At 38.7% G+C, this 27,333-nt stretch overlaps 1 protein-coding gene and 1 long non-coding RNA gene across 2 annotated transcripts in view; one reads left to right on the top strand and one right to left on the bottom strand.

Annotated features, from left to right (window-relative positions):
- Window positions 1-27,333, top strand: part of LOC115740139 (TMV resistance protein N-like) — a 206,813-nt gene that overhangs the window by 113,668 nt on the left and 65,812 nt on the right. The window lies entirely within an intron of this gene.
- Window positions 443-26,835, bottom strand: LOC125312805. Its single transcript, XR_007196874.1, has 3 exons — window positions 26,823-26,835; window positions 7,622-7,628; window positions 443-603 (listed from the first exon to the last, which is right to left on the bottom strand). It is a non-coding gene; the product is annotated as an uncharacterized LOC125312805 (long non-coding RNA).

Raw genomic sequence — 27,333 nt, forward strand, 5'->3', positions numbered from 1 at the left:
AAGTGCAAATTTGTGGCAAGTGTTTAGTTTTTGTGATTCCTTGTCCATTGAATCATGATCTCGTCGATAAATTGTCGTATTCTGCGCAATAGGCTTAGTTACCTGTCATTTACATATCATTTACTGATTTCACAGGAAGTTTTCATTTTTGGGCGAGTCTGATTGGTATCCAGTGTTTGATTCTCATGTGTCTTACCATTTCCGTGTTAATTCTCAACTTTCAACAACAGTTTTAAGCAGCTAAAAACTTGTACACTGAAAGACAACTTCCAACAGAATCGCGACCTTTAGCTAAAGCAGCGATGTCACACACCAATATCTCTGGTGATTGATGGACAGAGTCCCTTTGGTCTGCTTCGTTCAGTCCAAAACTCCACGAGGTGAGAATGAGCAAAATCATCCATGACTTTGGCTGATGGCTTGGGCGTAGAGTGAAAGTTCAGAGCTTCCAAAGCCATAGGCAACTGCAGGAACAAGATTATCTCCTACAGCCAGTGCTTCTCCCTTCTCTCTTTCGTCTGAAGAAACCCCACTCTGTGACGTCCACTTGCTGTTTGTTATTTTGTCTACCTGAATCCATAGTATAATAATTCACGAATCTGACTATTAGTTTTATGAAATTAGTTCCAGTTTTTTTTCTCTATTATATAAGATGCCTTGATCAATTTAGATGGATTAGTTTATATCATTTTTCACTCAATTTCGTGTAAAATCTTTTGGGAGGATTGCTGTTGTCCCCTCGATGTAATGCTAGAATGAAACCAGTGTACATCTGTCGTGTCTTGTTGACTGCAATGGATGAGAATTGTTCTTATTTTGTTTGGGAGGCGAGTCTATTTTTAAACTCACCCTCTTGGTAGGCATCATTAACATCCATTCGTTTTTCTTCTCAAACCTATGAAGTCGTTCGTTTTTATATTGATCTAGTAAGGACTTTTGTTCTGGATAGGTATAGAAGTACGAATTATGGATGGAAAGTCAAATTTAACTTTTGAAAATACTACTTTTGTTCTGGTTGTATTTGAAAAATTGTGAAGCTGGGCATTCTATGAGGCAATAGGTTAAAGTTTATCATGTCAATTTTGCTACGTCTCGGTATTTATAGTACTCTGATTTGGATAGTATAATTTCATGTAAATCTCAATGAAATTTGGTGTGACAACTGTATTTACTTTGTTATGGATAGGAAATGAATGCAGTAAAGACCGTGGTATTGAACTTGCCTACACCGGTAGAAATAACTATTGCTCTTGGTGCTTTCACAAACATGAAAATTTTGATATTGATCATTTTGTTTAAAGTGCATATCTCTTCACAAGGTCCTGTGTGTCTCCCTAACAAGCTAAAATGGCTTTAACCGACTAATGCTCCACATTTAGAATTTGGCTCTGGTCCAAAATATATTGTTGAACTAGACGTCTTGATAAGTCATATCAAAGGGCTAGGAGGCAAATTTAAGGTACGCCCTTTGTGATGATTACCTTTTCCTTTTTATAGCTATCAATATTTGCTGAGTTCAATGACTGCACTGGTATGTTTTTGCAGAATTTTAGAAAGTTGAAGTCCATCATTTTCGGTCATTGCTGTTGAGAAAACCTTCCTTCTGAATATTTTGATTCTGGCAAAATTATCCTTTTTTTTTAAAGAATATGTTTAATATTTATGAATATTTTATTATAAGGTGAACATGTGAACAAAAGCTTATATTGATCCAAACCCGACGATCGGACTCAAGTGGTAGTTGTCATTTATTTGCTTCTCAAGTCATTCGGATGGCGAAGGTTATTAGCTCTGAAGGTTTGTTCTTCCGAATACTTATATGATGTGTCGGCAAGGACTTTATTAAATCTCGTAGTCACTGTTCAAAGTCTGTTCAAATTTGGAGTTTTTTTTTTCGGAAGATTGCCTCCGAATAAAGTTCAGATTCTTCAATATCTTTCGGATAAATTCTGAAGATCCACATTTGGCGGGTTTCCAATATTAGCGGTATCTTTTATGAAAGTTTATAATATTTGATTGACAAGATTATTTTCCAGTCATTGATTAGGAGAATATCTATGATTGGATATTATCTTCCAGGAATAAGGCTTGCTGTTTATTTGAATCAACTCTACTTTTGGAAACTAAAGATTTAGTTGTATGGGTGGCTGAATCGAAAGAGTTAAGACTCAACTCCAACGGTTATCATATCTTCTCAAATATAGTCTTGTTCAATCACGATTGATGACGTCCAATTAATGATTAAAAAGTGATTCTTTGAAGATCTTTCCAATGGCTAGTTTGGAGGTGAATGAATATAAAAGGACGATCCATGGTGATAAACAGAGAGAGATCAAAACATATAATTCCAAATTGATTGAGTTATTCATATTCACATACTTGATCTAGAAAGCTAAACACTTTATCCTTGAGAGGTTCCGTAAGAGTGATTAAGAGTGATATCTCTTGTAACCTCCATTGATTCATATAGTGGAATCCAACCAATCAGTTGTCATTGTGGGAAAGTGGATGTAGACTTACCAAGCCAAACCACTATAAATGCTGCGTACGGTGTTCTCTTCTCTGAACTCTTATTACCGTGTTTAGTTCATTTGCACGTTCTTTTACAATCTCTAATCGGATTGTATTTTGAAACTGTCTTAATTCCGTATTGAGTTTCAAAATTGTTCGGAATCATCTACCCACCCCTCTCTAAGTGATATTGTTAGATACAATAAATGCAAGTCCCCGCCTACTGTTCCTAACCTTTCATTCGTTTCAAATCTGGAGAGCTTGAACCTTTATGGGTACGAAAGCTTAGTGCAGGTTCACCAATCCGTCGGACATCTTGACAAGTTAAAAATTTTGTCACTACAATCGTGCTCTAATCTTAGCATCTTCCCTAACACGCTCATGACAAAATTGCAGAAGAATATTTTCCTCTATATCGAATGAATCTTTACAGCATTACAATTGTTCTTATATACAATACGGGTGCTATCCCTAGCATCTCAATAAATTAGGAAAAAACTAAAAGAAAAAGAAAAAATCCCTAATTTATAGGAAATACAGCTCACGCCAACACTCCCCCTCAAGTGGGTGAGAAGATGTCTTCGATACCCATCTTGATGAGTGAGCTCTCAAACGCTCTACTTGACACGGCTTTGGTCAAAACATCGGCCAACCGATCTTCAGATTTGACAAAGGGCAACTGAATTATTTTAGCATCCAAGTTCTCCTTGACAAAGTGTCTATCAACTTCAATATGTTTGGTTCGATCATGCTGAACCGGGTTATGAGAGATAGCTATAGCGGCTTTATTATCACAAAACAACTTCATCCCAAACTTTGGTGGATACCCAAGTTCGGACAACAGCTTTTTAAGCCATAATAACTCACACAATCCCTTTGCTACTCCTCTGAATTCTGCCTCGGCACTGGATAAGGCTACAACTTTTTGCTTTTTGCTCCTCCACGTTACCAAGTTACCTCCTACAAATGTGAGATAACCTGACGTGGACCTTCTATCTGTTGCGTTCCCTGCCCAATCCGCATCCGTATATCCTTCTACGGCAAGGTGACCATTCTTTGCAAACATTATCCCTCTCCCTGGAGCCGACTTTAAATATCGAAGGATACGATATACTGCATTCATATGTTCTTCACTAGGAGCATGCATAAATTGACTCACAACACTTACTGCATAAGCAATGTCCGGGCGAGTGTGAGATAAATAAATTAATCTTCCTACTAACCTTTGATACCTCTCCTTATTAGTCGGCACTTGATCGGGATACTCTCCAAGTTTATGATTCCGCACCATAGGAGTATCAATGGGCTTACAGTCCAACATTCCCACTTCTGCCAACAAATCAAGTACGTATTTTCTCCGTGACAAAAAAATTCCTTTCTTAGACCTAGCTACCTCAATACCTAAGAAATACTTGAGTCCTCCCAAGTCCTTCATCTCAAATTCTTCCGCCAACTTCTCTTGAAGCCTCGAAATTTCTTCAGTATCATCCCCCGTGATGATCATATCATCAACACATATTATCGTAGCAGTCACCTTACCTTGGCTTTGCTTCAAAAATAAAGTGTGATCTGAATTGCTCTGGGAATAACCATACTTTCTCATGGCTGATTTGAATCGACCAAACCAGGCACGAGGTGACCGCTTCAAACCATATAACGATCTCTTCGGTCTACAAACAACATTCGGCTTATCAACGTACCCATATCCAGGTGGAACTTCCATGTAAATCTCTTCCTCCAAATCTCCATGAAGAAATGCATTCTTCACATCAAACCGATGCAATGGCCAATCCAAATTTGCAGCAAGTGACAGCAAAACCCGCACAGTATTCAATTTTGCAACCGGAGAGAAAGTCTCCCGATAATCCACACCATAAGTTTGTGTGTATCCTTTTGCGACCCATCGAGCCTTGTACCTCTCAATGGTACCATCTGCCTTGTGTTTAATGGTGAACACCCACTTACACCCCACTGCTTTCTTTCCTTCCGGCAACTCTACAAGCCTCCAAGTTTGATTTTTTTCTAATGCTTCCATCTCCCCCTTCATAGCTTGGACCCATTTTGGATCCTTCAAGGCCTCTCCCACCCCATTCGGAATTCGAATAGCTGATACATTTGACACAAAAGCCTTACAAAATTCCGACAATCTTCTTGTTGACACAAAATCAGCAATGGGATATTTAGACCTTCTTTCCTCCACATCCGGTGAGTACCGACTAGGAGGCTTGCCCCGGTTATGCCTGTCGGGGAGTTTATATCTAACAACCAAATCGGGATCATCAGAAACCTCAAGATCAGAAAGAGAGCTTACCTTAGGATCATTCTCAAGAGAGTGGTCAGGCATCGAAGAAGGGGCAATTTGTGAAGAAGCTGGTTGATCTTGCTCATTAGGTGTAGATATAAGTTGCTAGTCATCTCCACTTTCAACTAAACAACGATTACCCTCCCCTTCATCATCTACCATCGCCCCCTCCCCCTCATTGCCCGCCATCGAACCATGGCCTAGGTGCTCATTAAACCGCATCGATGGAACTTTACGTGAGTTGGTTAATGATCCAGCCCCACCCGGTTGCACCCTGGACTCCACATGTCCTCCCGACTCCACACCTTCCATGCCAATGTCCCACCAATTTTTCCTTTCACTATAATTTTCCCCCTGAAAGGAACAATGAGGTGGAGAAAAATACGACTCGGACTCCGGAAAAGTCACGTCCATGGTAACATGTGTCTTCTTGGTCGTTGGATCATAACAGCAATACCCCTTTTGGTGAGCTCCGTAACCAATAAATACACATCGTACCGCACACGGGTCAAGTTTGGTGCGTTGGTTCTTGTGAAGATGCACAAAAGCCACACACCCAAACACTTTAGGAGGTATTGTCAAGACTGAAGGGAGAAGCACAAACTGGGATAGAGCTTGTAATGGAGTTTGAAATTGCAACACACGAGAAGGCATACGATTCATCAAGTGAACGGCTGTGACCACCGCTGCATTCCAGAACCTTTTTGGAACATTACCGCCGACCGGAAGAGCTCTCGCCGTCTCTAGAATGTGGCGATTCTTTCGTTCAGCCACACTGTTCTGCTGAGGAGTTTGAGTGCAAGAGGTCTCATGAATGAGACCATGTTCCTTAAAATAAGAGGTAAGGTGTTGATTGATATATTCTCCACCATTATCCGTGCGAAAAATCTGAATACGAGCTCCAAATTGAGTGGCAACCATTTTATGAAACATGCGGAATATGTTAGGAGCCTCATCTTTATGCTTCATCGGATACAACCATGTCATACGTGTGCAGTCATCAACAAAGGTTATAAACCATCTCATTCCGGATATTGTAGTAATTGGAGATGCACCCCACACATCAGAATGAACCAAACAAAAAGGCTTGCTACTTTTATTAGAGCTCAAAGGAAAAGAAACACGGTGACTCTTTGCCATAATGCACGTTTCACATTGAAAAGCGGAATTCGATAAACCACGAAACAACTCAGGAAACAAATACTTCAAATATCTAAATGATGGATGCCCTAACCGACGGTGCCACAACCAAACATCCTTCTCCTTACTAACAGACCGACCGGAAGTGTGATAGGCACAATTAGAGCTGAGATCATCCACAATATATAGCCCCTCCTTCTTAGTACCACGCCCAATAATCTCCTTTGTGAGAATGTCCTGAAACAAACAGAAATCCGGGTACATAAGAATACGGCAATTCAACTCATCGATAATTTGTCCAACAGACAATAAACGGTTGGACAAAGAGGGCACAAGTAATGTATGAGATAGAGAAAGAGATGGTGTGAGAGCCACACTCCCAGGCCCGGTGACAGGATGGCGATGTCCATTAGCATTATACACTCTGTCTCGCCGCGGTGAGGTATGGTTGACTAGATCATTGGGGTCGGGTGTCATGTGATCGGTGGCGCCCGAGTCGATAATCCAGCCATTGTTTCCACCATGACGAGTAGTGAAAAAAACAGAACCACAATTACCTTCAAGAGGAAGGGTGGAAGAATTAGTTGAAGGTACCATCGGAACTAAGGAAAGAGACGAACTCCCAATCACTAAGGATGCCGGGCCCGTACTCTTGCCCGGTTCCGCTTCCGATTTCTTCTTCTTCGCTTGAAAATCATCCCACCAATCCGGGAATCCATGTAGCTTAAAACAAGTGTCCCTAGTGTGTTTGGGATTGCCACGGTGAGAACAGCCACCAAGCACCCGAGACTTGGCCTTAACAACAGATCGAGAGCGCCCACCTCTACCCATCGAACCGCCCGCCATCAACTGCAGAGACGGGACTCCTCGATCGCCCCGTGAGACCATTGCTGTACCCGTAGGCAAACCATCGGCATTGGTCAGCATCACGGTTTGGCGCACATCTTCCCTACGGACGCGTGCATAGGCTTGCTCAACGGTGGGGAAAGGCTGCATCTGCAAGACATTTGCACGAACCTTGTCGAGACGATAATCAAGTCCATCCAGAAAAAGGTAAACCCTATCCTCTTGAACAGCACTATTATAGCGCTCAATATCTGCGGGACACACCATAGGATTAGGCCTACGGAAATCAATTTCACGTCAAAGTCCTTGAAGATCGTTGTAGTATTTTTCGATTGGTCCTCCAGCTTGCTTGAGTCGTGATACCGGGCGCTTTAAATCATACACCTGGGAAGTATCGGTGCCATCAAAAAAGGTGGTAGCTATGGAATCCCACACAGCTTTAGCGGTGGGGAATCTGATAAAATTGCCAATCAACGCCGGATCCATGGAGTTGATGAGCCATCCTTTCACGGTCGAGTCCTCGGTTTTCCACTTCCTAAAAACAGGATCCGTAGGCAAAGGCTGGGGAAGGTCTCCATTGATATACCCCAACTTGTCTTTGCCTGTGATGTACATCTCGACAACCCGAGACCATAAGCCATAGTTGGTTCCATCCAATTTAATTGCAATCCGAGATGAAGCCGAATCATTATGCGGTGTTGGTGCTGGAGGAGGAGGAGGAGGAGTTTGGTTCTGAGTCAGAATCTGAGTCAATCTTGTGGTCAGATTCTCCAAAAACGCTTCCGTGGTCGAATTCCCCCCTTGATTTTGGTGGGGAATCACTTCTCTTCTAGGGTTTTCATCCGCCATGGATCCGATGTCGAGTGCGATCGGGTGAAACGAAGTCGGCCGACGTGAGACAACGGCGCAGTGAAGAAGACGAGTGCTAGCGGGACCGCCGTAATCGGGAATTAACGTACAGTACTCACAAGGAGCAAACCCTAGGCTCTGATACCATGCAGAAGAATATTTTCCTCTATATCGAATGAATCTTTACAGCATTACAATTGTTCTTATATACAATACAGGTGCTATCCCTAGCATCTCAATAAATTAGGAAAAAACTAAAAGAAAAAGAAAAAATCCCTAATTTATAGGAAATACAGCTCACACCAACAAAAATATCCTCAAGCCCTTAATCTCTCCATTTCGCTAAATTTGAGAAGTTCTTAGATGTTCTGGGGAAGATGGAATATCTAGAACCTAAGCTAGAAAGGACAGCAATTAAAGAATTCCTGCATCAATTGAAATTTTTTTGTCTATGTGAAGGAGATACATATAAGCATTGCAAAATCCTCGCAAGGCTTTGCAAAATCTTGAGTATCTGGTGGTGTTCGTGGCTGCCTGGATTTTGTCATGTTTTCAAAAAACTTGGAGGATTCAATTAATGCTGATGGCAATTTGGGATTCCCAAGTCTAAACCAGCTAGAACTCGTCAAAAGTAGAGTTCCTAGAGAGTTCTTCCAGTTTTCTCAAATTTGCGTATGTAGAATATTCGAAAAACAAGTTTACTCATCTGCCGACATACATCACCGAGTACAACACTTTGGAATACTTGTATGGTGATGAATGCAAGCAACTACGGGAGATTCCTCAACTTCCATCAAGTATTGTCTATCCTAAAAGTCATTAGGTGTAAATCTCTGGAGAAACTCCCATATTTCTCGAGCCTCTCCTCCAACTGCCTTGAAGTTTTTTTTTTTTTTTCTTTCGTCGAAAGGAATATTTTCATTTCACTTGAAAGAGATGTACATAACTTCAAGATAAAAATGAAAATAAAATAAAATAAGTAAATCTGAAAGATAAGTCATTTAGTATAGCTTGCAAAGACTCACTCGTTCCACCACAAAGACGTGTCTGTATGACAGGAACTCTCGAAGATGAGAACAATCGACAATTCTTCTAATTGGAAGAGAAATGCCAAAGTGGACTCTCCATTGTGAAGAGGGTTCCATTTCTTTCATGGTCCCCCTGGACTTGGATGGCAAGTTATCAGGACTAGCACTCTATTGTTTATCTAGATTCTGTTTGAAGTAGAGAAGCTTCTACGAAAGAATTGGAGCCATTTCTAAGTTTGCTCTCAGAGCATCAAAAGGAAGCATAAAGAAGTGTGAATTCCGTCTAATGCGTGAGCAGGAGGTGGGTGATTTGAGGGTCATGCTCCAACATCCTCAGCCAATAGAAACGGATTCGATTTGCAAGGAAAGAGACTCAGAGGAAGACAATGAATTAGATGCCGAGGATGAAGATACAGGTTTCGCATCATGCTCCTAGTACTGACATGGTTGAGGAACTATATTTTTCCTCTCTCTCTCTCTCTTTATGAATTGTGATGCAAAGTGCACCAATCCAAACTGCTTGTTGAATGGCCATGGTCTTCCAAGTTGCTCTCTGAAATTCTTCGCATAGACCTCGGTCACCTCTCTTCGTCCAATTAATGATGCCAACACTTCATAATTTACAATTCTGAGATAGTAAGTTTTGCCGAATCTAGTATAATCTATATCTTTAGGAAAGTGTTGATCTAATTGTCTCAAAGATCAAAAGGTCTATACAGGGAAGGTTAGTCGATTCCTCCATTGTTACCAATACGGATTGCATTGGATAGGCACAAAGTCTTGTGTCATCACTGAGGGCTTCTCTGAACTGGAAGGTTTTGAACTTGTAGCAGGTTGCTCACCTGCTTTTGTGCCATTAATAAAACCATACTTAATCAAGGGAAAATATAAATTATTGATAAAATGGAGCTTCATAGTTGAACCGATATTATCACAAAGCTCTATTACCTCCCACTTTCTTTAACATTAATTAGACACAGTACTTTACATGGCTTTTACAGTGAAGTGTCTTACCATGTCCCTGTTAATTCTCAATTTACAACAAAGCGGCTAAAATCTCGTACACGGAAAGACGAGTTCCAACAGATTCGTGACCTCTAGCTGAAGCAGCTGAGGGTAAAGAATGAACGAAATCATCCATGAATCTGAATGATGGTCTTGTCGTAGATTGAGAAATTAGAGTTTCCAAAGCCATTGCCAACTGCGTGAACAAGATTATCTCCTGTCGTCGGTGCTTGTCCCTTCTCTCTTTCGTCTGAAGAAGCCCCACTGCGTAACGTCGACCAGGAGTTTGTGATTTTTCCTCACTGAATCCAGCTTTAAACCACCCCTCGGCCCAAAAAAGAAGCAAACCCATCGTTTAATTCACGGATTCAAAAAAGTAGCACATGCGCTCCATCGTTAAGTTCAAATCATCACAAAGGCAACGCAGCAAGTTCAAATCATTAATGCAACTGATTTTCACACAGACGGTAGCAATAGTTCTCTGCCTCTGCTTCGTATATAAAGCAACGGAAAACAGAGCAAATGTGGTTTAGTTGAAAGAAGAATCATTAGCTATAGCCTATAGGATTGACATTGGATATGAATAAGAAGAAAACAGAAGCAGGCAGTCATGACTGAAGTTCTAGTACTTCGGCATTACATACCTTCTTCGTGGTGGGAAACTATAGGCGATAGGGAAGCGGTGTCGATCAACAACGAAGTTTGAGCAAAGGATTCAAAAGAAATCTCCAAGAGAGTGACTTATGGATGCTAAAAAATCCATGACGTCCATATGTCGCATATAAATGATTTGATTTTTTTTTTTTTACGCTGCTGGAGAACTACAAGAAGTTACAAATCAGATATATAGATGCTCTGTAAAAAAAAAAAAAGGTCTATTTATTGCATGAATTCCTCTGAATTGTAATTTCTTTTAGCTGACGGTATTTACAAATTTCTTCTATATTTGTTATGGCATTGAAATTTAGATTCTTAAAGTAGTCTTTTCCATTAAAAAAGCTTTTGACTTATTGATATCGATTTTTCTTATGCATGGCCAGCACATATCCCTTATATGATCCTTAAAGATGCAATTATCACAGTGACATAAAATTATGTCACGTTCATGCGTATTTGATGCATGAATCATGAAAAAATTCCAAAAAAAAGTCGACAGGTTCAAAATGTTCGAACTAAAACTACGAAGGATGCAATGTAAAAGCTTGATAATCTATTTAATTCAGCATCATTAGAGATGGATTGTTCAACACAATTTTCTAAGAAACGTTTTTTTTTTCTCTGAAAAACGATTACATCATATCATCCGAATTATGGTGAGGAATAGGACATCAAAGATACCAAATTTGTTAGACATGCGCCTTGATTTACTTTTGTGTGTAGTTGTTACTATGGCACCATTACATGTACTTTTCCTTTTCAAATTACTTGAAGATATGCTTGTATTTAAATTTGGTTTAACTGAATGAGTTCTTTTGTACTTGTCAATTATTTGTTATATTTAAAATCTGAAAAAATTATTTTAGTTTTTTGAATTTTTTCATTAAAAGAATTAAATTTAACTTAGAAAAGAAATGGGCCCGGACCAAATGAGCACGGAACGGCCCTTTGGCTCCTCATAGCCGGCACAACAGAAGGACGAGCACTGTCTTCCACCAGGCCTTTCGCCATCAGGTTTTTCAAGCTTTAATGGTGCAAGAGTCTCCTTTTGTTTTGTTTCTGCGACCCACAATTCCGGTTACATAGAACTGGTACACAGGAACAAAAGACCATGGCCTTCGTGCTCGATTTACCTTTACTTTATCAAAGAGAACCCTTTTTATTACATCATAATCCGAGTTGGTGCACAAACATCATACAATTCGTAAATTGGATCCCATGCTCGGCATGTGACCAAGACAAAAGTATTAGCACCTGAGCATTCGTAGTCTAATTACATTCACAAGGAAGAGTTTTCTATGGATTAATTCTGAATTTATACACTCATATAGTTGCAACATACTCTTTGCTTTTCAGGTGTACCAAAGAACATAGACATACACTATCAATGAGAAAAGTGTCAAAAAAGTCCTAAACATATTGCATTAGTGTCAATTTAGTTATAAACATTTTTTTGGTGCCAATTCAGTCCTAAACCTTTGCATTGGGGACAATTAAGTCCTAAACTTTTTATTGGTGCTAATTCGGCCCTAAATCTTTTGCATTGGTACCAATTCGTTCCTAATTTTTTTTTATTTATGCTAATTGAATTAATCCGACCAATTTTTGATCTAAAATCACCGATGTGGACATCGATTGTCCTACATGACACGGGTAATGCTGACTTGGATATTTTTTTTCCATATTATTCTAATATTTTAAGCATTTTTTGGTTTTTTAAAAAAATATGTTTAAAATCATTTAAAATATCAAAAAAATATTAAAAAATATCTATGTGAGCGACAGCCATGTCACGTAGGACAATTGATATTCATGCCAGCGATTTTCGATCAAAATCGATCGAATTGACTCCATTGACATAAATACAAAAGATTTAGGACTAAATTGGCACTAATGCAAAAGGTTTATGACTGAATTAGCATTAATAAAATGTTTAGGACTGAATTAGCACCAATGCAATATATTTATGACTAAATTGATACTAAAAAAAGATTTAAGATTAAATTGACACTAATGCAATATGTTTAGGACTTTTTGACACTAATGCAATAGGTCTAAGTCGGTGTCCCACTAAGTAAGAAGATCCGCATTTTACGGATCAAAGAAGGGAATGACACTATAACAAATGGAATCACGTGAAGAAGAGCAACTTAAAAAGTAAAGTCACTCGAGAATCTTTCCTTTTTTTTTTTAATCTCAAATTAGAAGGTATCCTTCCTTGGCAATGGCATGATGACCATCACTTGTCATGCATGTGCTTTCAATTCCCACTCTAATTTCCGATCAAAATTAATCGGATGGATTTAATTGACAAAACATAAAAAGATTCATCCCTCGATTATCACAATTAAAAGTTAAGGACGAAATTGGAAAGGGTACAATAAGTTTAGAACATTTTTGATAATTTTCTCATCTACATTTTCTCGTGTTTAGATTCGTGGACTTTCATTACTCAATCCAAAGCCACATTCATGCACTTTTTTGCTCAAGTATGAAACTGAGGAGCATTTTTTTATCGCTTTCCAATTTTTCGAACTAGCTTCAAAGTGATTGAGATCCGAGAAGTCGCTTAATAGTCTAGCGCTGATAGTAGTTCTAGTGGAGTTTCCAACAGGAGATAATTATAGAATTTCTCAAAACCTGATTTTATAGTACAAAATTACTCTTGACAAAGTATGAATGAGTGAGTGAGTAAATGGGCAAACCGAAGTATGAGTGCCTAAACTTGAATTTCTTGTGCATAGGTCGAAATTCCAGTTGCCTATTCTCTGCTACAGAATGTTAGTGAAAACTTGCACCATCATCCCAAACAAATCGGAGGAGGAAGGATCACCTTGGTCTTAATCCATTCTGTCCTCTAAAAATGCCAACAAGCTTTCCACTAACAATTAGAAGGAGCAGTAATGCGTCTTTCCGCCCAAGTCAAGAATACAGTAGGAATACTAATTGGAGTCAACAGATTCCAAAAAAAACAAAAACAAAAACAAAAACAAAAACAAAATTAACTTTAACCTTCATTAAGTCAAGAAAGTAGTGGGAACATCATCTCGTTTGTTTGTTTTTGGTCCGAAATCAAGGAGGGGTTTCATGCACGTGGTGCGTGGAAAGTTGAGCGTCGGTGCATTGTTCAGCTTTATCAATCCAAGAGCCTTTGTCCTGCACTGACCTCGAGGGAATGTAAGGTGGGACATCGGGAAAATTCCGAAAGCTTATAAAAAAAAGTTGTCTAATAAAATAAAGGAGAGAAGGAAAACTGGCGTATGAATGCACTTGGATCAATGCAAGCCAAAGCGATGTAGACATATGCATAGCCAAAGATGGCTACTTTTTTTTCTTTTTTTGGTCGGAAAAAAATGGTTACTTGGAATTAGCATTTTTTTTCAATTTCCCATGCTCATTGCGAACACGATCCATCAAACTCGTCAACTCAGCAAGTGATAAATATTAAGGTGAACATAACAACCACATCACATACTTTAAGTGCTATGTCACCGTAAAGTATGGGGGCGAATTTTGGTTCCCATTTTTGCCATATCTCATTTAACAGATTTATCACATAACCTCATGATTGTATATTGATCAAAATAATTCAGCTATTGACGAAAAGCAATTTTGCACTGTGAAGATGTCAAGACCAATTGAAGAAGAGGTGATTGCTAGTGTGGCTTACGAAATAAGTTCTTAGAACTAAAGACTTTTAAGCACGTGTTAGTGGACAAATTGTGACCATGTAGGTTCTGCTTATTTTGTTTAATTAATTTTTCTTTTTTTTCATAACATTCATCATTTTATTGATTGAGAATTTTTGGTGTCTAAATACGGTCAATGATAATCTGGAAGTATTTTAGTGTCTATTACACAATCACAAAATAATTTCCCATCTTCTTTCCCCATGGGAAATTGGTGTAGTTTGACAATCATGTGCCGAAGAGTTACACCTCCCACATTCACGTTATCTCTCGTTTAACTTCTTTGTGTAATGATGGAACTTATGTCCTTACTAATTTTGGAGCTTGAACCCCATACCTTTTTTCTTTCTTTAATCATAACTTCCAAAATGTATCCACGAATAAGAATTTTTTTTTAATCACAACTTCCAACATGTGTGAGGGCTAGCATACTTTAATGTACGCATGCCAAAAAAAAAAAACCAAAAACAAACTCAAAACGATATATGTTTTGAGCAATCACAAATGACATTTCTTGGTAGCCACAACGAAGTATTTTACGGGGAAGCGGGGCTTGAATACATGGAGACAGTGCCAACCGTATATTCTCTCGAGGTGTCGAAGAAATTAACTACTTAATTAGTTCCAAGTCCACCAATTTATAGGTACATCGATCAACACTCACAAATTTGCAATATAGTGGCAGCGAAGTGCGTTTCTAACGAGATTAGAAACTTTCTTTCTCATATATGAAAGAGAGAAACAAAGGCCTAGATGCAAGCCATGTCCTCAAAGCCAATCAATCAATCGGAAAACTGGCCTCCAATTATGACCGTATGAAACTATGGTCTAAAATTTTTTATTATGTTGACCGGCGCGTTCCTATCTAATAAACCCCATCTCCCACATTTACTTGATTATGTTCAAATTCAATTTTGTAAATTTGCCTTCTTAGACCAATCAAGTTTTTTCTTTCAGATATTATTTTGGCGAATATTTTTGGCCTCCGCACATTCTATGTTTGTGTGGATATACGTACTGTTGGATGTTATGATGAACGAGAAAAAAAGCGAGGGGCCTCATCCAATTGGGTTTCATAAACTATATCGATTATTCATAATCTATGATACTGATTATGTATGTTAATAAATCGGTCGCGGAATAATTTCATAGACATAATGCTCTTTTTCTTAATAACTTCTAAGAGCAATTTTGAGACAAATCGATCATGTTGCTTTTGGATTACAACATCGTTAAATAACAACAAAAAGGAGAAACACCAAACGTATAAATAATCAAGTAAAACTAAGTGTAGGCATATTTGATTATGAATTGGGGAGTGTACTTTCTTTCTTATAATTTTCGTGAATTTTCATGAATAATCTTCATGAACCATTGCAATTAAAAAAAAATCTAAATTTATGAAGTTCTATTCTTCGTTACAATGTAACGTGGGAAACATTTGTGAACCATCATAATTTTAAATTTTCAAGTTTACAGCCCTTTATCGTTGGTTACGAATGAACCTCATCCCTCTCTGGCGGGAGATAAGAATTCAATTGTCGGTATGCGTCAAGGGATTTCATTGCATTAGAAAAGGAAAAAAAAATATGAGTGACCAACTTTTTGGTGCTACGAAAAAATTTGAAGTATATATTTCACATATATATATATATAAATTTGAAATTTTTAACGTCATAAAAAATTTAAATTAAATATATTACAGTAACATAATTTATAATTTTTAGCGATTGTTGCCCTTTCTTTACGCCTTTCCTTTTGGGGGTCCCAAAACAAAAGTCTTCTTCTTTTATTAGAATTCAATGCCGTTGTCGGACCGTTGAGCTAAAGCTGGTGCGGGCCTCTGGAAAGAAGTAAAGACGAGTGGACGACATTTATGTTTGACTTGAGTCAATTTGGCTTTTAGTTTCTCCCAAGGAACGACGGCATTGGTGGGGGCCACTGGAAAGACGCAAAGACGAGTGGAGGACATTGATGTTTGACTTGAGTCAATTTTGGCTTTTTAGCTTCTCCAAGGAACTGGGCACCATTATTGACAGATTTGATTGGATCATCAAAGCGATACTTTTCAACCTCTCATAAAGGCTTTCTTTTCGGAAAAAAAAAAAAAAGGGAGAAAGCTTTGATTTTTTTTAAATGGACGCTCGACATGTCCCCCGCGTGTTCGAGACGGTGCTTCTCTGTACTACTAATCGAAGTTTTTCCTGTATAATAGACTATTTTTCGAAATGATGGGGATGCCAATGCCATCAGATAAGTTCTCAAGACGTGATCGTTGGAAATTGAATGCGGGATCTCATCAATTTAATTATCTAAGACTTAATAAGCTCAATCAACTCGTTCAACGTCCTATTGACTATATATTTATATTCTTTGGTACACCAGAAAAGCAAAGAATATGTTACTAGTACATGAGTACATGGAAAAGGAAAGGAGCTACCGGCTTAGATTTTCTATCAAAAGCTAATATGCGGAATTGGGTAAAGTAAGATGCAAAAAGGGAATCTTTCATTTCAGTATAATTATCACGAACCTCAAAGCTGAGTAAAAAGAAAAAAAGTAAAGAAAACCTTGAGAGGCACAAAGAATAAAAGGGTAATGACGAGGAACAATCAAAGTCTAAGTCAATGTCCCACTAAGTAAGAAGATCAGCATTTTACGAATTAAAAAAGGGAATGAGACGATGGCAAATGGAATCACGAGAAGAAGAGCAACTCAAAAAGGAAAGTCACTGGAGAATCTTGCCTTTATTTTTTTTTTGCCCCTCAAATTAAAAGATAGCCTTCCTTGGCAAAGGCATGATGACCATCACTTGTAATGAATGTGCTTTCAATTTAATTCACTCCAATTTCTGATTAAAATTGAACAGACCGACTCAATTGACAAAACATAAAAATAATTAGAACTCAATTAACACAATTAAAAAATTCATGACGGGTTTGGCAAGGGTGCAATAAATTTAAAACTTTTTTTGATAATTTACTCATTTATTTTTCTCGTGTTTAGATTCATGGACTTTCATTACTCAATCAAAAGCCACATTCGTGCACTTTTTTTGCTCGAGTATGAAACTGAGGAGCATTTTTTTTATTGCTTTCCAATTATTTAAACTGGCTTTAAAGTGATTGAGATCCAAGAAGTCACTTAATAGTTTGGCGCTCATATTGGCTCCAGACCTCCCTGGTCGAGTTTTCAACTGGAGATAATTGTAGAACTTCTCAAAATCGGATTTTACAGTAAAAAAAATACTCTTGATTGTTAGCAAAGTTTGAGTGAGCGAATGAGTGAATGGGCAAATAGAAGTATGAGTACCTAGACTTGAATTTCTTGTGCATGAGTTGAAATCTTAGTTGCCTATTTTCTACTGCAGAATGTTGTTAGTGAAAACTTGCACTGTCATCCCAAACAAATAGGAGGAGGAAGGATCACATGGCCTTAATCCATTCTGCGCTCTAAAAAGGCCAACAAGCTCCCCGTCAAAAATTAGGAGGAGCAGTGATGCATCTTTCCGCCAGAGTCTAGAATACAGTGGGAACACCAATTAGAGTCAACAGAAAAAAATATCTTTTAACCTTCATAAGTCAAGGAAGTAGTGGGAACATCATCTCATCTTTTTGTTTCTTCTCTGAAATCAAGGAGGGGGTTCATGCATGTGGTGCGTGGAAAATAGAGCGTCGGGATATTGTTCAGCTTTATCAGTCGAGCAGCCTTTATCCTAACGTGACTCTGGGGGCATGTGATGGGCACTCTGGCAAAATTACAAAAGCTTATTAAAAAAATTGTCTGATAAAATAAAGGAGAGACGAAAACCGGCGTGTTAAGGGGGGGGGAGTTGGAATTTACCTAACATGCCAAAGTGTAAAGCTAAAATTGATGGTGTTCCTATGCATCATTTTATTGTGTAATTCATACTCCGTAATAATAAGAAAGTATGTGAGTTCCATTCTATGTTGAGCGAGCTAGGGTCCAAAGAGCCTCCCCAACGGGAGTCTCAAGAGAGCAATGCTTTTTGTATATCAAAAGGCTTTTATCATTTAAACCTATAATATTTTATTATTAATTTAAATTTCAGCTCATGAATAGCTACTGATATATACTCTTTTTCACTTATAATTAAGTGACGTAATAAGAGATGCAAGATGTTAATTATAATAGAATTTTCTGTTAAATGTATTCTCAATTTTAAAAATAAATTAGAATAAAATCTTTGAGGGGGGCCCAATCAAGGACAGAAGATGAGAGCAAAGAAGACTTCGGTATCTGTGGAAACGTGTCCACAAAGCACCAAAGCTTAAGCAATTCATTGCCCATAGTTAACCGCTCTCGTTTCTTGTTTCCAATGGCTTCCTCTTCTTCTTCTTCTTCTTCCAAGCGTAGGAGGAGTTACGATGTCTTCCTGAGTTTCAGGGGCACGGACATCCGCAATAACTTCCTCGGTCATCTCTACACAGCTCTAGACCAGAGAGGAATAAACACTTACATGGACGGTGAAGAACTGAGGACGGGGGAGCAAATATCACCGGCACTTATGGAGGCGATCGAGGAATCCTGAATCGCCATGGTCATTTTCTCGGAGAACTATGCCTCATCGAAATGGTGTTTGGGTGAGCTGGCAAAAATCATGGAGTGCAAGGAGCAAAGAGATCTAATGGTTTTTCCGGTGTTTTACAAGGTGGAACCATGCGAAGTGAGAACGCCGAGAAAGAGTTACTTAGAAGCTATGGCTAAGCATGAGGACAAGTTTGGGAAGGATTCGGAGGAAGTGAAGGGATGGAAGAAAGCTCTTTCTGGGGCCGGTAGCTTATCTGGGCTGCATTTTACTGATGGGTACGTGAGAACACTTCTAGCTTCTACTAATTCAATTACTGCATTTCTTTCCATACTTAATCTTCTATAAGGTTTGACATCCTATAAAGTTAGGTGTATTTCTTTAAATTCTTGATCGTGCAAAATTCCTTTCTGCTGGTTTGTACCCGTTCTTTCCATTCCAATCTTTTTAGTCTCATCTGTGCACTTCTCATTAATGAATCATGACGAAAATTCTTTCATCACCGAGCAGATATGATTCTACTACATGCTCTAGGACAGCTTTAAAGAATTCAATTTTGGTTCGGTTCTGGTTTTGATTTGTTTTCCCGATTCGGTTCTGAACTGCATTTTTATGTTTCTCTCGGTTTTGTTTGGTTCTGCAAATTGTCGAATTTCCCAGATCTGTTAGGCATACTCTATTTCCTTTCATTATCCAGTTCCATTAATTGTGCGGGTAACAATCAATGGAAACATAGCTAGGACCATATCCTGAGCAGATTCAAGCATATATTACCAACGGATCAAGTTTACTAACGAGTTTACTAAGAGGGAGTCCATTTTCCGCTACGCTTGTGTCAAGTTTCTAGATTAGTCATCCTTGTCCTTCCCAATGGAGATAAGGATTTAGAACAGAGAGTTCTTCTGAAGAACTGTCTCTCAGGCTTCGTTACATTCGTCTCTTCTCAATTACATCAAGCCTTTCATTGACCAATAAAGACACCACTCTTGCAAGAGCATTTCTCCTTCTTTGCATATCTATTTATTCATTTTCCTGAGCATTTGGAAATTGAATGGCTAATTGAAGGGAAAATAGCCCATTTCAATTAACTTTTCAAAGAGATCAAGACAATGCCTATTGACATTCGAGTATATCCAAAAATTAATTCATATTCTTAATAAATACAAAATGGATCCTTTTTTGGTCAGAAAATGAAAAATAGCTGGACACACAACGATCAGAATAACATGAAACATATTTTCTTAGAAATGGGGCATCTTGCTAGTTGAACATATTTTATTATTCATTTCCAATTATGTTGCGTGCAAGTTTCCTAATCAATGATTCCCTTTGAACACTTTTATGTTTCTCGGATTGTTCTAAAAGCAGTTTCAACTAATTTTCTGTTGTCAGATCTGAAGCAGGGCTTATACTACATATTGTAGAGAAGATTTCAGCTCAACTAAATCGAAGAATGCCCTTAGATGTTGCCAAATATCCGGTTGGGATAGATTCTCGGGTACAAGAGCTTAAAAAAATCTTAGATCTACAGTCCAAGGATGATGTTCTTATGGTAGGATTATGGGGACAAGGGGGTGTAGGGAAGACAACCCTTGCTAAAGCCGTGTATAACGCTATATTTAGAGAGTTTCAGGGTTCTAGTTTCTTGGACCGTGTTAGAGAAAATTCCAAAAATTCAAATGATTTGGTTCCTTTGCAAGAAAAATTGCTATTGGAGGTATTACTGGGGAAGAGCTTAACAGTCTTCAATGCTGCTGGAGGAAGTCGATTGATTCAAGAGAGACTTTTTAATAAGAAAGTTCTTATTATACTTGATGATGTTAATGATCTAGGCCAATTAGATGCTCTAGCCGGAGATTGTGAGTGGTTCGGTAAAGGAAGTCGGATAATTATCACAACAAGAGATAAACATCTGCTAACTTGTCACGGGGTGGATCATATCTATGAAGTTAGAGCTTTCGAGTATGATGAAGCTTTGGAACTTTTTAGAAAGCATGCATTTCCAAGAAAACGAAAAATAGAAATAAGGAGCAATCTTGTTGATGGCGTTTTACATTATGCTGGAGGCCTTCCCTTGGCTCTTAAGGTGCTGGGATCTTTCTTGTGTGGTAGAGAAGAAGATGAATGGGAAAGTACCCTGGAGAAACTTGCCAAAAGTCTTGACAAGGATATCAATGATGTGCTAAAGGTGGGTTATGAGGGATTGGAGGACTATGCAAAGGAAATTTTTCTTGATATCGCATGTTTCTTTAAGGGGCAGAGTACATCGGACATTAAGAAAGTTCTTGATAGTTGTGGTTTCCACACGACTATTGGGCTAAAAGTTCTCATTGAGCGCTCCTGGATTAGTGAAGATAATGGGACCTTCCAAATGCACGACTTAATACAACTAATGGGTAGGGGTATTGTTGAGGAAGAATGCCGTGATGATCCCGGCAAAAGGAGTAGGTTATGGCTTTATGATGACGTTCTTGATGTTCTATCTAGAGATTTGGTAAGATTTGTTAGTGTATAAGAACTCACATTCTATTATTATTTTTGACTTTGTAGTTACAAGATAACCTCAATATATTTGGATAAAATATATAGGGAGCACCTGCAATGAAAGCCATTGTTTTGGAGCTACCGGAGCGAGAAGAGATGTATATTGGTACCGATGCTTTCACTAACATGAGAAAATTGAGGTTGCTCATACTGCGTAATGTCCATAATCCTTTCCAAGGTCCCATCCATTTCCCTAATGAGTTAAGGTGGTTTGAATGGCCTAACCGTGCCTCGATTCCAGAATTTGGCGATGGTCAAAAGAAGTTAGTTGCACTTGATCTGCGAAATACCAACATTGAAGTAGTGCTGAAACAATTTCAGGTGCGCATTTGGTTGGTCCTTTTCTCTTTACTTATAACTATAGGTGTTAAATCTGATGATGCAACATCTGCGATTAGTATATCCCTTATACGTATTAAAGCATCAAATGTTGTCTGTCAATCTAGTACATGAACCGGTGCGGTTAAAATCTTTTCGTTGGAAATTCTCCTCCCTTCTAACTGGCAAGTTGCTAGTTATAGTTGAAATACATATAGGGAAGAATTCATTTTTCTAATACTTGTACTTCCATTGATTTCTTAATTACGTTCATGTGCTTTAATTTTTCTAGGGAAAATTTAAAAAAAGGGCTTGAAGTGCTCTCGTTTTCTCAAATAAGGGCCTGAAGTGAACTTTGTTTCAATTAAGGGCCTGAAGTGCTAAAATTATTTCAAAAGAGGGCCTAACCGAAGGGCATTTTTGACTTTTACGTTTTTATTATTTTTTAAATATTTTTCTTTTTACCTTTTCTTTTTTCTCCTCCCCTCCCTCCTGTTCATCATCTTCCCTGCGAGGGCAATTCGAGCCTGAAGTCCTCGCGCCCGCCTTCCCTATCCCCGCCGAAAGAATTTGCCAAATCCCACGAAAGAAAACCATCAAGAGAAAGGCCGGAAAATATAACCAAACAGAGCAAAATAAAGAGGAACAAAGAGAGACGAGCAAAACCCAACAGAGAGAGAGGCTACTAGAACCAAACAGCTGAGTAACCACTACAAAGCTGCAAGAGAGAAGAGAGAGGAGGAGAAGGAGGTAGAAGAGTTTGGGCTTCTTCCTGCCATGCCCCTATTCATCATCGAAGGCATGCGGTTCGCCTTTTCTCAATTGATGGAGCCTCTGGCACCGCACCATCTCTCTCCCGCACCGATGCCCGGGGACTTTTTTTTTTTGGAAAGATCTGATTTTTTTTCCCTCTGTTTCATGCCTTTTGCTCAATGAAACCAACTGGGAATCGGTAGAAATACGTAAATCCAAGAAGATTGGAAGCGAGTGCGCAGGGATTTTCTCGGAGAGAGAGAGAGTTGCATGAGTAGCGGCGACACAGAGTGTTTTCCAAGTGCATGCTCTTTTTGTTTCTTGACTGAAACAGAAATTTCATTCAAACTAAGCAACAAGATTTGGAAATGGTAAATGCCTAAATAGGGAAGTGCTCCTCTGTTCAAACATTGGCGAAAGTGTTTTTTGTTGTCAAATATGGAGAGCAAGAGAGAGAATATAAAGTGGGGATAAGATCAACGTGAAAGCTACCATCACGAGGGCATTTTTTTAATGTGGGGAAGATGATGAACAGGAGGGAGGGGAGGAGAAAAAAGAAGAGATAGAAAGAAAAATATTAAAAAAATAATAAAAACGTAAAAGTCAAAAATGCCCTTTGGTTAGGCCCTCTTTTGAAATAATTTGAGCACTTTAGGCCCTTAATTGAAACAAAGTTCACTTGAGGCCCTTATTTGAGAAAACAAGGGCACTTCAGGCCTTTTTTTGAAATTTTCCCATTTTTGTAATCAAGTCCATGTGTATTTTAAATTCTCTAATGAGGTTATTTTATTTACACAGAGTGTCTAATCTAGTCTTTCCGGTATCAAATCCATCTAAATCCAACCAATGTGATTATCGAAGGACGCCACCCAATTCTCTCCTCCTCTTCCCCCTTCCTCTTTCCTTTGGTGCGACCTGCCATGCGGAGTTTTACTCCACGTCATAATGCGGAGTCATCCAATGGCTCGCATCAGCTAAACTCGACCGGAATTGGTATCCATTATAATTGATTGGATAATTTATGTAAGTAGAAGGACTTGATTTGAAAATTTAAAGTGCAGTGATTTTGATTAATTGAAAGTACAATGACAAAAAGTTTTATTTTCCGTACATATACTGAAAAAGATGATGAGTGAGCTCAACCATCACGACTTTGAGCTGAAAATTGAAACAAAACTTACTGGTAAGCTATGTTATGAAATAGTTGGCATTACGGACTTACTTAGTTTTCCAGTCAAGATTCTGTTGGCAACGGAATTTGACAATTGCCAACACCTTTCACCTTTTACCAGCACGTATTGGTAGAATCGTCCCTATGTAATTTGTTTTAAACTGTATGGAAAATTTATTTGGCCACAGAAAAATAAATAATTACTTGTTCATCGAAGTTTTCCACTAATGCTTCTACGATAACCGAAGATTATTGTAAATGTAAGTCATATGGACATAACACTATTTTCCATATTTAAACAAACAGAGCCAGATTTTGAAGATGATATTTATCTTAGCTTTTTTTTTTTTTTTTTGTGCTTCCGAAATGACTGTCCAAGTTGGCTTTTGTTGTTCTTGCAGGACTATAAGAAATTGAAGTTCATTAACTTCAGTAGATGCGAGTCCGTCTTTTCTATGCCGGACCTCTATTGTACGCCATATCTTGAGGAATTGAATCTTCGTGGGTGCAAAAACTTGGAGCATTTACCCGATGTGCTCCGGTGCAAGAATCTTCAATTTCTCGGTCTTAGTGGTTGTTCAAAATTGCGAAGATTCCCTGATATTCCAGATGAAATCAAAGGCTTGCGAGAGCTTGATTTAGTAGGGACTGCAATTGAGGAACTTCCTGCATCCATTGAAAATTTTGTCTCCTTGGAAGGTTTGGTTGTAAGTAACTGCAAGAACTTGGAAATCCTTCCTTCTAGCATTTACAGGTTGGGAAATCTTAGGGCCTTATTGCTTGATGGCTGCTCAAAACTAATCCACTTTCCGAAGGCGGAGGAGGATTGGAGTAATCCCCATAAGCAAATAGGATTTCCAAGCTTAGAGGTTTTATCCCTTAGGGGATGCAATCTATCAGAAGTAGAGTTCCTCCACCAGAATCATTCGTGCTTTCCCTCATTAGTACAATTGTCATTGTCGGCTAATGTTCCTACATTCAAGATGAACGAATTGGATGTTTCGGATTGCCAAGGACTACAAGAGATCCTCAAATTTCCAGAGCAATCTTGTTATCGAGATGTGCATTGCAAATATCTGAGGAAAACTCCCTCCGACAATTGTGAACGGGTCCATAATGGAATGACCATCACCGATTTGTTCAAGCTTAAGGTTAGACTCTCTGCATCTGTGTGTGTGTGTGTGCATATGCATGTGATTAATATGGAGTCGTGTAGATGTTGGCTGCACTGATAGTTTATATGCTGCAAAAGGCAAAAGATCGTTGATCGGTGGGCTAATTAAGAAAAGCAAACATGGAAAGTGATCCTGTATATACATATAATGGAGGTGGCTATAAGGTAACCCATAGGACATTCTTTCTGTGGAATTACGTGGATCACCCAACGAAAAATCAAAAAATGCATATGCTCATTTAATTACAAAATCGTCCATGATATATATCCTAGTTCGACCAATTAAGTACGAAAAGGACTTTGTAATGCTATTACTGACTATAGCTAAACTCTAGGACTACCCTTTTAATTCATTGAAGTGCCTCTTTTTAGCTGCCAATTTGGAACAACTATCTAATAGTCTACATCTACGACAGCATTTTCGTCTCACAAAATCTAGCCAAAGTTTTCCTCTACCCGGAGGAGAGATGCCAGACTGGTTGGTCCCTAATAAAGAGGGTTATATATCTTTCATGGCTTCAGAGGAATTATTTAAAGAGAAGTTCTTAGGATTAGCTTGTTGTGTTGTACTCCGAGGAAAAGAAGGACACGAGCCTGCATTGGCCTTCGCGACATCCGTTAATGACAAATTCATGTATGAATCAACAAGAGGTTTTGAAGTTGATTCAGATCATGTGTGGCTTTCGTATTCCAAACGTTGGGGGAAAGGAGTAGCTGATCGTCCAAATGACTGGAACCAATTCCAGTTTATCGTTAGAGCATCACATCATGGAATTGTGAAGAAGTGTGGATTCCGACTAATATTCAAACCACTTGAGAATGATTTGGAGGTTTTGCTTCAACATAATCCATTGATGGATCCAGCTTTACTCCATGAGGTTCGGCATTACGACAGTCAAACGATCACAATGGAAGAAAGTCTGAATGGAAGAGAAGATATGCTAGATAGTAAAACTAGCACAGAGGAAAATAGTTCAAGTAATTTAGTCTTCAAAGGGTCGAACATCGCTGACTTCTCAATGCAGGTCTCTCTCTCTCTCTCTCTCTCTCTCTCTCTCTCTCTCTCTCTCTCTCTCTCTCTCTCTCTGTGTATGTGATTGATACAGAGTCTGTGTTGGCGTCATCGTGTATTTGTATCATGCAAGAGCTGAAAATGATAGATAAACAGACCCATATAGAGTGATTCAAATACTACATGAGATATTACGTAAGCGAGGATCAATGCATCTAATTATTATACAAGAAAAGCTTAGGTCAAATCACAAGGAATATGGTCAATTCAAGTGCTTCCACTTGAACTAATTACAATTTTGGGTATTTCTAACACCTTATTTATCTAACAGAAGTGTCGATATTCCCTAATTGATCATCTTTATCGAAATGTTCGCCCTGGAGGAGAGATGCCGAAGGAGTTCGTCCTAGTTGAAGACTGTACAATATGTTTCATGGCTTCACAAGACTTTTTTGACAAGATCCTAGGATTGGCTCTCTGTATTGTTTTCAGTGTAGAAGATGGGAAAAAGGAAGTTTCTTTCGACATTGTGCCTCATGTCAACGGCCAAAGGCGGAATGTGCTATCTGGAACACTCGGTTCATTTGATTCGGACCACACGTGGTTTCAGTATCTCAAATCAAATGTGTTGTGGGGGGTGTTGGAGGGAGGAGTTGATTTCGGTGAATTTGGTGAGAATCATTTGCAATTTCGCCTTACTCTTAAAGTATCAGGTGGAACCATGAAAAAGTCGGGATATGTAATAAAATGCAGCCAATTAGAGGATGATTTGAAGGTCATGCTTGAAAATAATCAATTGGTGAATATAGCCTCACTCTGTGAGGATTCTCTTCATCCAGCAGATTCAGAGATAGAACCGTATTATTGGATGCGGTCGCAACAACATAAAAGAATAGAGTATCTTCGCAAATGTCACCTGCATGTGGAGTAACTCGAAGACAGTGACAGTGAAACAGATGAAAACAGGATGAGGTGGGGGAACAGAGTAGATTAAATGGACGTTTTGTCCTTCTGAGGTAAGGGAACTACTGCATTTTTGTTATTATTATGGTGTGTCTAGAAGGGAACTACTTCTTTCTTATTATTTTTATGGAGTTTTAACGTGCAGGATTTTCGTTAACGTACTGGTCATGAGTCCATGAAGAGAAATCATTGTTGATGAATATTATGGAGTATATTTTTCATGATTCCTTGTCAATCGGATCATGATTTCCTACGACAAATTGTGGCATTTTGCACGACAGGCTTAGTTTCGTGTCATTTACTGATTTCACAACTAGTTTTTTGTTTTTGGACAAGTCTGATCGGTATCCAGTGTTAATTCTCATGTTGCCTTACAATTTCCATGTTCATTCTCAACTTTAAACAACAGTTTTAAGCAGCTAAAAACTTGTACACTGAAAGACAACTCCCTAACAGATGCGCGACCTTTAGCTGAAGCAGCAATGTCACACACCAATCTCTCCAGTGATTGATGATTGATAAGGCAGAGAGCGAGGGGGACAGAGTCCCTTTGGTATGCTTTGTTCAGTCCAAAAATCTACGAGGTGAGAATCAGTCATCCGTGACTTTGACTGATGGCTTGGGCGTAGAGTGAGTGTTTAGAGCTTCCAAAGCCATTGACAACTGCGGGAACAAGATTATCTCCTACAGCCAGTGCTTGTCATTTCTCTCTTTCGTCTGAAGAAATCTCACTCTGTGATGTCCACTTGGTGTTTGTGACTTTGTCTAGCTGAATCCATAGTATAATTCACGGATTTAATTGTTTTCACTACTAGTTTCCTG

The sequence above is a fragment of the Rhodamnia argentea genome, chromosome 1 (assembly GCF_020921035.1).
Source record: "Rhodamnia argentea isolate NSW1041297 chromosome 1, ASM2092103v1, whole genome shotgun sequence".
Lineage (NCBI taxonomy): Eukaryota > Viridiplantae > Streptophyta > Magnoliopsida > Myrtales > Myrtaceae > Rhodamnia > Rhodamnia argentea.